Below are 13,304 nucleotides of genomic sequence, written 5' to 3'. Positions count from 1 at the left end.
ATGGGATACTTCTATGAATGGCAATGTCTTAGACAGGCCAATGTAATCCTTGAGACTTTGGCTGGGATTTAATGTAAAACGACCAACCCCTCCCCAACCCAACAAGGCATCTGACCTTTAAATGGTTTCCCATCTCAAACACCAGCTGAGGCTTCCCAAAACCCGTTTTGTGTGGCTGCTGCTTGCATCAGACCCATACCCATAGCAGCAGAAGAGAGTCACACAGGTGATGTTAACATGTCACACTCTCTTCTTTTAAATATGATTTCGATCGGCCTGTTACACCTGGATCTTTTGCTACTGCCCTGGGCATTACTGGGAGGGCTGGATACTCAGTATTGCAGGTCTCCCAACCCATTTTGAGCCGGATCCAAAAGCTTACAGGATGCTAACATGAGGAAAATTAGCCCCACAAGTCTTACCGAAACATTGAGTCAGCCACCAATCTTCCTGGCACTGTACAGTCATGCAGAACAAATTCAGGTAGTTTCCACAGGATCAGTGATGGGTGCTGATTCTGAACATGTCTAGAGGAGGGAAGTTGGGATGCAACTGCCATAGTCAATCACGATACTATTTCATGTAAAGCTCACTATAAACAGACAGTGTGTTACAAATGAACTACAGTTCTGTCAGTAACTGTCATCTCAGAAAGGTGAACACTCTTACATGGTGAATATTTCACGATGGCATAGCAATGTTCTCATCATTGTTTTCAAATCCCTCCATGGCCTCGCCCCTTCCTATTTCTGCAACCATCTCCAGCCCTACAGCCCTCTGAGATCTCTGCGCTCCTCTAATTCTGGCCTCTTGCGCTTCCCCTATTTTCATCACTCCATCATTGGCGGCCGTGCCTTCAGCTGCCTTGGCCCGAAGCTCTGGAATTCCCTCCCTAAACCTCTCCACCTCTCACTCCTCCTTTAAGATGCTGCTTAAAACCTACCTCTTTGACCAAGCTTTTAGTCGCCTGTCCTAATGGGCCAGAAATTGCTCCCGAAATAATGGAGGAGCTCAACAGCACTCTCCGTTTTTAATGGCGAATTGAAGGAGCAAGTTCCTGCATTTGCACATGCGCAGTGAAACGCGGAAATTGTGAACTTGCTCCAATTGGTTCACTGGCGATTTGACAGCTTCGAATTAAAGGGCCATCGCACGCTGCAATCAGAGAAATTATTGAAAAAGCGCCAACTTGCTCATCTGCCCAGCTGGAAAGTAACTAATTACGCCACCGAACAGGTCCGCTTAAAAATACCAGGTATAAACTAAGTTTTAAAAGCACGGCTAGTCTTAATGACTGAACAACTAAAAAATTACATTTTAAAAATGTGGAGACTCATATTACTCCTTGTTTTAATAGTTTTTGGTCATTAAAAAAATATATTTTTTTTTATTTTTCCCTTCTGTCTCTTTAATTTAATTCAATTATTTCTTTGTTTTTTTTATTAAAAAAGAGTTTACATTTTTATTTACAACGATATACAGAATAACTAACTTTAAATGAATGAAGTCTGCTTGCCCGCTTGAGCAATGCAGCCTGAATCTGTGGACGTGACTTCTCTTCCTGACAGATTTTGTGGGCGCGTCTTCTATTCTCACAGACTGTTCCAGACGTGCGTCAATACACGTTGCTCAGAGGCAGGGTTGATAGCCCATAATTTTTTTAAACTTCAAAATCAAGCAATTCGACGTCACAGAGCTCACAGTATTTTCTTTCATTTAATTTGCAGGAGCTGTGGTGAACGATGCCGTGCCGCTCTAAACATAGAAACATAGAAAATAGGAGCAAGAGTAGGCCATTCGGCCCTTCGGGCCTGCTCCGCCATTCAAAATGATCATGGCTGATCGTCTAACTCAGTACCCTGTTCCTGCTTTTTCCCCATATCCCTTGATCCCTTTAGCATTAAGAAATATATCTATCTCCTTCTTGAATGCATCTAATGACTTGGCCTCCACTGCCTTCTGTGGTCGAGAATTCCATAGGTTCACCACCCTCTGAGTGAAGAAATTTCTCCTCATCTCGGTTCTAAATGGCATACCCCGTATCCTGAGACTGTGGCCCCTGCTTCTGGACTCCCCAGCCATCAGGAACATCCTCCCTGCATCTAGTCTGCACAATTTCTGGCCCAATATCTCCTTATGAGGCTCAGTGTTAAGTTTTGTTTGGTAACGCTCCTGTGGGATGTTTTACTACATTAAAGGTGCTATATAAATGCAAGTTGTTGTTGCTGCTGATGGAAAATTGAACCAGAGATATGTGATTCCGTGATTCAGCACTCGCAGGCAGCACACTTTAGGAAATCATGGACAAAATGAGCAGGCAGGCTGGGAGACACCCAGAATGGGCAGGCGTGTACGTGGCCTGGCAAGCTGTCAGGGCGGGGAGATGGCCAAGCGAGCAGGAGGGCTGAGAAACCAAAGTGGACAGCAGGGCCAGCACCGATTTGCAACCCCTTGACAGAAAGGTGAGACCGATCCTGAATACATCAGCAAAGGAGCACATGTGACGGCCACACAGAGCCACTGGAGACATACAAACATGAGAGGAGACAGAGTGGAGCAGAGACTAGAAACAATGGGGCAAAGAGTTGGATGGAGTGATTCTGACACCACAATGAGGAAAATGCATGGGAAAGAGAATGCGTGGCAGATAATGACAGGGGATGAGCAAGAAGAATTAGATTGGGGAATAAAACAGAAACAATTATAGGAAGAGAGATCGTGGGAGTGGGTGATAGTGTAAAACAGGCTACATCGATTCAGCTGCTCGTTATACATCTCTCCTGATTCTTACTTCCATGGACGTGAAAATCGGGAGAGATGTATAACGGGCAGCTGAATCATTATCGTCCGTTTTACACTGTCACCCAAAGTCAAACTTACCCTCAATATGTCCTGTTACTCGCCATAGGCAAAGCCATGGAAGATCTCGAATAACTTTTGTGAACATTACAGCTGGAACCTTCATGGAGCATTGACTATCATGTTTTGGCTCCTTCGTTGAGTTTCTCACTTGCTGTACAATTTTGCGACTTTTCCTATTTTATATCATTAAAAGTCTCGCAGCCAGTGCCCATCCGTCAAAGGCTTCACGGGTGAAAGTTCAGCCTCAGAGGTCTCGCATCTCGAAAGCATCAAATCCCAAGGTGTCACGTCTCTGTAGGGCAAATGTTTGTGATTGGCTGAAATGAAGACTTAACCGGAAAGAAGCAGAAACCGATCAATCAAATCGTTTAAATAATTTCATTATTTTTGTTCACCATTTTTTTATGTCAGTGGTTACAGCTAGAATCAACGAGGCCTGCTATTCTGTCCCTTCACAGTGTTGTTATTTTGTAAGGTCAGCTCATTTTTCTGGGTCTGTCGTAGACAACTTGATAGGGATTAATTGCTATGATTAGTCAACAACTCCATTATCGTTGGATGGGAAAAGACGAACTAGATGGACCTTGGACCTTTTTTTCATCTAGCAATTCCTATGTCCCTATGAACACTTACATACACATTGAGCATTTGGGCTCAGCACAGGGAGCAAGCTCCATGCGTGGGATGGAGCAGCTCTTAAAATGATGGAGACAGACCGACAGAAAATGAAACTGTGATGATTGCTACCAGGGTGGCGAACATTCTTGCACATAATTTTGTGTATAAGGTCATAGATCAGCTGCACGTTAATGGAATGGAACCTTTTACTGGTCATGAAAAAGAAAGAAAGACTTGCATTTATATAGCGCCTTTCACGACCTCAGGACGTCTCAAAGTACTGTTGAAGTGTAGTCACTGTTGTAATGTATGGGATTGGGACCAAGGACCCATACGTATTCCTCGATAATACTCGGCAATTTAGGAAAACCTACCACATGGAAAAAGTGAAGTACTGATAATGATTTCTGCTTTCCATTGAGAAAATTAATGAAGGACTTGCATTGGCAAACATCGCATTCTCAACTGTTTTTTTTGCACTAGTGCGTGGCTGATTGAAATATTTGGCACACACCTCCCGCTGTTGCTTGGAAGGGTTCAGTAGCATAAATGTTCAAGGCAGTGGCCAACTTTGTGAAGATTGGAGCTGAGTCTGTGACTCAAGATGACAAATAAATCAACAACCATTTAAGAAGTCATCAAGACGGTATGTCATATAGAATTTTATTAAATACAGTTCTTTCCGAACAAAGGGTACGCCATTTTAAAAGCAGTTTGTAGAATTTAATTAGGACAGTATGTTTGTAGTTGTATTTGACATTAAAGAGGTTCAGAATTGACCACTCGCATTGCCCTTGGAAAATATCATCATCATTAATTGTGAACAAATAGCACGACAAAATACAGAAAGATGCCAAACGCCAGTTTTAAGAACATAAACACCAATTAAAAATAAGGTAAAAGAATAAAAATCTACTCTGTATTTATGTCAGGGGTAAAAATAAAACAAAAGCAATCTCAATTGGTCCAAAGATAAATACCACTTGTTACAAATGATGTCAACATAACCTTTTTTTTGCATTTAACAGATATTTTCTCTCCCCATCAATTTTTCCAGATTTTGTCTTTGATATTATATTGCACATAAATTAAAGAAAATCCAACCTTAAAATAATAATATACTCATTATTAATTACAAAGAAGTAATGCTTCTTATAGAATACAAGCTTTATTTTCTCACTTAAAAAATATACAACTACAATCAAACTCAGCAGCCCCAGTCCAGATATCTCACCTGTCTCAGGGGCACTGTGTAAACTCCTGTCAATTATCTTAAACAACCACTTGAATTACTTATTTAAGTCTTTGCTTCTGTACATTAGAAATGTACAGACTATCTACTGTTCTTTGTCAAGTGCATTTTTCAGGGCATCCCAAACCTTGACAGTAGGCCCAAAATTCTTTATGGTTTATTTGTTTTCACACTCAGTGATAAGGGAGTGTAATTCTATCCCCGGTTCCTGTCCAAGTCACACTTGATATTAGCCTTTCAATTTATCTTCGTTTCATCAGAGAGGCTGAAACCCATCAGCTTTTGGTTTAAAAAAAAATAAAGTTCAGATTTAAATTACAGTTCTCAGCACAAGTTAGTTACTTAGAGGAGCCAGATCGAGCTGTAAACCAACCTCCCAACCCTCCTCTTCCCCCTCCCCCTTAACAAATCTGCAAATCAGAGATTTAGAAGCTTGGGAGACAGCTAAAAAATGCATTTGTCTTGTAAATGCAATGCTTTTAATGCAGCAAGTAAATGGCAGATTTCTTTGTTTTTTCCACCATTGCAATCATTTTCCCCCCACACATATTACACCACCAATCTCAATAGGAATCCAGAAGGCTTTAATAATTTTGTCACTTAAGAGTTAATCGAATAAAAACACTGTACCTTGAAACTGCAAAGGTATCAATAAAGTGTTATAATGGAAACTGCCAGGCTGCCTCATTTGCTATTCTCACCTCAAACTTGAACCTGCCATGTTTCTGCCGCTAGTCAAAAGCATACATTAATACACAGACTTAAAAATATACAACATCCTTTAGGTACTGTTTATATCTTATTTTATGCAGAGCACTGTTTGGTTCCTTATTCAAACCAAAGTGTCTCACATAAAGAGCTGAATGGTATGAAACTGCTATAGTTCCAACTGTTTTCTTTTCCTCAAGGTGGAAAGAACGACAGTGCAAGAAAAATAAATCTGAATTTACGTAATGGAGCAGTGACCATTGTAACCAGCAGCTACTCTTGAAATATTGAGACAAGCCCCCCCAACCCCCGCAAAAATGTAGTATACACGTATACCATTTAAAACAGTACAATTCCAAAAATGTACACTTACAGTATATATTGATCTCATAATACATTTTAACTGAGAATACATATTAAGTGTGCTTTAGCAGTAATGTATTTGAAACAAGCGTACCACCAGAGTAACGTCAGGTATGCTACATTTTTTTTTCAAAAGGGCAATGCATTTAATTCTTTGAGTACTATATTTTAATCTTTGCCCCCACCCACCAAAGTAGATTTTGTCATATCCTGCTGCACTATTTTCAGGGAATAACATTCTTTGTGCTGTGTTCTATGTTCTCAACCTCATTTTATTATAATTGTCTATTTTTTAAATGAACATTATCGTAACCAACTAATCCTTCAAGAGGGAGAATTAAGTCTGCACTCAGTACCAATACCAGGTGCTCCCAGGTTATATTAAAGAAAGAAATTGCATTTATATAGCGCCTTTCATGACCTCAGGACATCCCAAAGTGCTTTACAGCCGATGAAGTAATTTTGAAGTGTCCTCACTGTTGTAATGTAGGAAAGGTGACAGCCAATTTCGCACAGCAAAGTCCCACAAAGAGCAGTTTGACAATGACCAGATAATCTGTTTTAGTGATGTCAGTTGAGGGATAAATATTGGCCAGGACACTGGGTAGAACTCCCCTGCTCTTCTTCCAATAGTGCCGTGGAATCTTTTGCATTCACCTGAGAGGGTAGACAGGGCCTTGGTTTAACGTCTCATCTGAAAGACGGCACCTGCGACAGTGCAGCACTCCCTCAGTACCGCACTGAAGAGTCAACCTACATTATGTGCTCAAGTCTCTGGAGTGGGAATTGAACCCACAACCCTCTGACGCAGAGGTGTGAGTGCTACCCATCGAGCCATGGCTGACACCATCACTACAGGGGAGTTACATCAGCCATCATTATGGCTCATTCTGAGGGAGATTTCTAATTAGTGTCAGATTATGTGGAATTTATACACAGTGGACTAAGAACTTCACTAATTTTCCCAATCTCATTTGATTCATGATCCTTACGTCTCCACTTATGCCATGGAGATCCCTCTGATGCAAGAGCTCACTGGAGGCAACCATGTTGTATAAGCAATCCAACACTCTTTCGATCAGAGGCACATAACCCTTTTGGAGAAAAGGGGTTTCACCTGGTGCCTCTGATCGAAAGGACTGCTGCTAGCAAAGATGAAGAGTACGCTCTAGTGGTATGGTCTGCCGTTTTGGGATCTGGCCATGGGAAGGCTGACTTCCTTTCAGTGCAACCCATTTAAGCCAACGATGCGGCTTCCTATTGTTGGCCTGCACAGAAATTCTCCCCACATCAAACTTGCGCCATCTGTCCATGCTCGAGGTCAGTGTGTGTAGAGCAGCAATTGAGGTTGCATTTTACAACTTTGGAGCAAACGTGTGTGTGCAAATCTCAGACTTGAAGTTTCCCATTATTGTTCAATTTGCCCGCAATATAAACAGGGCAGATTTGACACTAACAGGATCTGGCATGATTATGCTGTTTAGTAATCTAAAAGGGTTATTGTCATCATCAGATAGAGCAGAGACTTTAATTTCATTAGTCCGAGTTGGATTATAACCTACTGCACTATCCACCCTCTCAGCTAAAGCAGGCACATGATCTGCAAACTGGCAGATAAATTCAGTACTCAAAGCATTAATTGACCACTTGACATTTAGACAACAATTCACTTCAATGAAAAAGCCAGAATGTAAGTACAGCAGAACATCAAAAAATCCAAACTGACCAGAAATATAAGCCGGGAAATGACGAGCCGACATTAGTGGGTGAATGCTTTGTACGTTTGCATAACATTTCTCTTTCTGCTATTTAACCAGAGGTGTTAACCCACTCATTTTAAATGGGTTAATGCGTCTGTTTAGCAATTGTCTGTTAATTTTGCCAGCTGTAATTTCTGGGCTATAAGCTCTACATGTACGTCTTATCAGTTGCAATAAAAAACAAGGGGGTAATTTTTACTTTGGGCGATAGTGTAAAACGGACAATATCGAATTAGCCGTCCGTTACGCACCACGCCCGATTTTACTTTCCATTGAAGTCAACGGATGGGGGAATTGGGCGGGGTGTTTAATAGGCAACCAATTCGATATGGCTTATTTTACACCATCGCCCAAAGTTAAAATTACCCCCAAGGTGTACATGCAGAGCTGTGTGCAGCATCATCTGTTCTAACGTCCTGCTACATTTGTAAATGCTGCATCTCCAAGTCACCTGCAGTATTTATTAGACGTGCAAAACAACCATCGAACTCCATCACTGTGCGGCTCGGGTCTAATGCTTTTGTTCCTTTAGTGGGAATATTAAAAGTTACTGCAATCATCAAACTGTTGGTCACATTGGGCGGAGGAATCTATGCCAATCAAAAAACCATGTGGTTCACAGGAGAAACTGAAGGACACCATGAGAATATTAGAATTGAATGCTATTGTTTTCAGGCAGGATTTACAGGGTCAATATCTTTTATCAACTTAAATCTAAATCGTAACCCAGTGGCTTGGAGTTACGTATATCGTGGTTACACAATAGCTTCTACAGTGTGTCCCGTTTCTTTTATAGATGAGTAACATATGGAGACCTTTCGACGGTGATGATAAGTTCTCAATTTACCCTTTCTCACATCTTTCTTGTAGGTGTCAAGGAGCCACAATGGGAAATGAAAACAGTCAACTATTAATAGATGGGGTTAATGTTCTATAAAATCTTTCACATTGTTGCAGCCACCTCAGAACTCAGTCCCTGTGTAACAGGCCATCGAGCATATTCAATGTAAGTTCACATAAATTGCCTTTGAACTTCGGAACTGAAGTCCATCTTTTTAAATAAGAAAATCCATTACTGCATTAGATAATTGGTTAAACAACACGTTACTTCGCTCCGCCATACTCTAATAAGGAGACCGTAGCAAGTAAAATGTGGGACATTGGTGGTGGAAATCTGTTTACAGTCAATTGTTGACCTCTTGTATTCTATTAGTAGCTATTATATATTTTTGTAGAGAATATTGCTGTTTGTTCTCCATTTACTGCATTTTGTGCCATACAATTAAAGATATATAAAATGCAATACCATTTTCTATGAAATATATAAATCAGTACAAATTCACCTGTACTAAATCTTTTTTAAAGAAATATTTTAGGCTTCATTGCTATAAAACATTAACTTAGAGGAAAAGAAGTCTGCAGTTACTGTAATAGGTCTTGTGTTTTAAAACTGCCACAGAGATATATCTGGTGTCACCTTGGACTTGAAATGACAGCCAGCTCCATAACAGGCGGCAGGGTCTGCACTACTTGTATATCCAGCATTAATAAGGCAACAATCGTCAAGAAGGTATTTATCATGGGTCGTGGCCCACTAGCAAGTGTTTTGGCATTAGGTAAATGGTTCCTCTTGGGATAAAACCCAAGCTGAACAAATATTGTTTGAGCTTATTATTGCCATTTTGAGTACTCTCCATTAGACATCTTACTGGGGCAAACTGGATGCTTAGTGGGATTTTAACTCAGTCTCCCAGTGAGTCTCATCATCCATAATATAAATTAGTGCTGAATATCTGACCTTCTCAATTAACCGCGTTTTTAAAAAATTATATTATCTGTTACTATGCTAACCATCTTTAAGTCTTTAACATTTGAAGAAATGCTCATATTAATTTCTTTGTTGTGTTCAGCTTTACATTTTGAAGCTTTTCCTCTGCAGTGTCCTCTGTTGCAGTCTGTATGAATAAATATCTCCCTATAACATGGTTATCCCAGCACTGTATATTACTTTGATATGTTTCCACCATATTGCTCTGATTTCAGGAACTGTGGAAGATTTTCTTTTATTACAGATCTAATTTAGGCAACTAAACTAATTACTTGGCACAGCTGCACTCAGGTCTCCAGTTCTTGTTGGTGACTTATTATGATGTTGTAGTATTGAGACAGAACACTACTCACTGTAATATAGGAAAACATGCAGTTACAATCTATTATTGCTATCTTGTGCCAGTCATATTCAAGATTAAAGCCGCTTCCCAACAAAGTTGCTCGTCTCTCCTTCAAACATACGGTGTCTTTGAGATACAGTGCATCTTTAATTTAGAAAGATAGTGCTGCTGTATTTGAAGCTGTATTAAATGAGACAACCACACTGGGAACAGTAACATTCATTTACTGGTTCACTTATCGTGGCAACGTCCATTAATACATGAGTCCTCCCCCCCTTCTCCAGCAGTTAAAACTGATTCTACCACAATAAGTTTGATAGATTGTACAGCTGGAAATCTGTTCAGGCCAGACTCTGAGAAGCTTATATTTGACAACAGCAGCTGGTGTCGTTGATAAAACATAAAAGCTGCTCAATAGCAAATGGTGTCCACCTTTCATTACATTTACGCGTTACATTGAAGGGAACTCAAACATGAACTGCATTAAAACGACCTACTTATAATTCAATGCAACTTATTTGCATGTGGGCATGTAAAGCTAAGACAATTTATGAACCAGAACCAAAGAAAAACATTTTGGGGGGAATGCAGCGAGCCATTGAGGAAGTGCTGGGTATGGATAGGGTAATGAAATTATAAGGGAGATCCAAGGATTATTGACTGAGTGACAGGGAAAGGAGTACAAAGGAAGAATGTTGAGTATAGCCTAGGTGGTGGTACTGTCTAAAGAAAAGAGCAACTGGGAAGATGGTTGAGGAAAACTATGATCAGACAAGGGATCATAATAATGATGATAAGCACTGGCTGTAGTGATGAGATTGGATGGGAGAGTCAGGAATTGGCAGGAAGAAAGTCTAGGATGATGCCAAATTTAGGTCCAGAGTGACAAGACTAGACAGAAACGTTGCAGATGGGGAAAGAGCGACAAGGAAAATGAGGAATGAGATTGGGGCAGTGCTGGTGGAGTTGGTTAAGGAGATTTCCAATCCCCCGCAGATGTCTTTCAGAACACATTGGAATTAGGTAACATCTCAATGAATTGGAAAGTAGCAAATGTAACCCTTGTCTTCAAAAGTAAGGGGGACAAGAGATGAACCCTCAAATTACAGACCCGTGAGTCTTACCTGGATTGTGAGAAAGGATTTGAAATTTTGATAAAGGATAGTATAAGGGATCATCTAGAAGGACAGGGTCTGATTATAGATAGCCAGGATGGGTTCAGAAGGGACACGTCATGTCTGACCAACTTTTTTGAGGTGACAGATCCAGCAGATAAGGGTGAGGCAGTGGATGTTATCTAAAATGCGTTTGACACTGTCCCACATAACAGACTAATTTTAAAGATGAAGACCCATGGAATAGATAGAAAAAAATGTTATGATGGATCCGTGTGTGGCTGGAAAGTAAAAAGCAAAGAGTGGAGGTGCTTGAGGAGGTATCAGAGTGGAAATTGGTTGCAAGTGGAGTCTCACAGGGGTTGGTGTTGGGGCCACTGTTGGTTATATTTTTTGTAAATAACTTAAGAGGACAGATATTGTCTTATTTTGCAGTTGGAAGCCAAATTGAGTGCAGTGGCCAATGATGCTTACCAATGTGCAATAATCCAAAGGGATCTACGCCAGGACATGAAACAGAGGTATGGCAGATGGAACTGGAAAAATAGGTAAGTGTAGTCATGAGATTAGGTCGAAGAAGCAAGGATGTGGAATTCATATTAAATGGCAGTTTTTCAGAGCCATTGGAAATGAGTGGTGGTGTCCCATGTGGTTCAGTTCCAGGGCCATTTCTGTTCGCTGCGTATATCAATGATTTGGAAATAGGTCTAAAGGGAATGGTGTTGAAATGTGTAGATGATACCAAAATAGGAGGTATAGTTAATTATTTAGAAAACCAAAGGAAACTGCAAAGGATTATCGATAAGATGAGAGAATGGGCTAACAAGGGACAAATGGAATTCAATATCAGTAAGTGTGAAGTGATACTTTTTGGTAAAAAATGGTATCAGTTATTATACTCTGAATGGAAGCAGGCTCGGTGCTGTGGAAGAGCAGAGGAATTTGGGGGTACAGGTTTACTGTGGACATTAAAGGCAGCACCTCAGGTTGACAAGGCTGGAAAAGAAAGTTAATGGAATTCTAGGTTTTATCAGAAATGGTATAAAATATGAAAGCCAAGAGGTAATGATGGGTTACATAAAACCTTAATAGGACTTCGGTTAGTTTGTGCAGTATCAGGATCTACGTCATAGGAAGACAACTGAGCCTTTAGAGAGGGTACAAAACAGATTTGCCAGGATGTTGCCTGGTATGAGGAATCATGAGGAAAGACTTAAAAATCTGGGGTTTTTCTTTGGAAACAATGCAGATTACAGGGCAATAAAATGATGAGAGGATGTAATGGGTAAGATAGACATAGACTGTATCCAGTAGTTGAGGGGTCTCGAATGAGGGGCCATAGATTCAAGATTAAATGTAAGAGAATTAGAGCAGACAGCAAGAGAAACCTCTCAACACAGAGAGTTGTGAAGGTATGGAATTCACTTCCAGAGTTAGTGGTTAAGGCAGAAACTATAGGGCTTATTTTAACCTTTGGCAGTGGCAGAAAATGGTCAGTAGTGGATAGAGAAAATCGGGCGGGGTGTATTATGGGGGTCCAATCTTCTATCGCTAATTTTCTGTCACCACTGAAAGTTCAATTCCGTCCTGATGTCAACATTCAAGATTAGACTGGATAGTTGAAAGAAGGAAAAGGGGATAAAGGGATACGGGAACAGGGCAGGTAATTGCGATTAGAACTATTTGCTCGCTTGGAGGCTAAATGCCGACACGGACTGATTGGACTAAATAGATTGTTTCCGTGTTGTAACTTCTGTGTGTTTCTGTGTTAAAACCTTTGGTTCAGTATTTGCATCTGGTCATGAAAACAAATAACATGCTAGGATGTTTAGCTAGGGGTGTGTGTTATTAGTTAAAGATCATCATTTTGACATTGTATTTGGCCTTGGTGATGCCTTATCTGTGTACTGTGTTCAATTTTGATTTTTGTATTAAGGATCGAGGGACTCCAAAGGAGGCCATCAGGCTGATTCCTGAACTTAGGGGGCTGGGCTATGAAGAAAGGCTGTCTACCCGAGGACTTAACTCTCTGGAGAAGACAATGATGAGGGGAATTTGATAGAGGTCATTAAAAATGTCAGTGATACAGTGAAATTACATTCAGAAAGGTTCTTCTCTTGAGTAAAGGATTCAAGGACTAAGGAACAAAGTTAAGGGTGTCAAAATAAAGTAAGAAATTTAGTCAACATTTTTTTTCTGTACGAGGGTGATAGAATTGTGGAACAGATTATCAGTGGGGGAGCAGAAAACTAAGGTGGGATTTACAAAAAGCCTGGATGAATTCCTGTTGTGTAAATAGGATTCAGGGCCATTAGTTCCAGAATCAGTTTGGAACCTGATGAGAGGGTTGGAAGGATTAAATGGACCAATGAATGGTCTTCGTCTACCCAAAATATTATTATGTATCATCATGAAGGCTGAGAACAAGTGAGTGGCAAAATGGATTGGGATGGTG

Source organism: Heptranchias perlo, chromosome 1 (genome assembly GCF_035084215.1).
Source record: "Heptranchias perlo isolate sHepPer1 chromosome 1, sHepPer1.hap1, whole genome shotgun sequence".
In the NCBI taxonomy this organism is placed as follows: domain Eukaryota; kingdom Metazoa; phylum Chordata; class Chondrichthyes; order Hexanchiformes; family Hexanchidae; genus Heptranchias; species Heptranchias perlo.
This window is presented reverse-complemented; position numbering follows the sequence as displayed.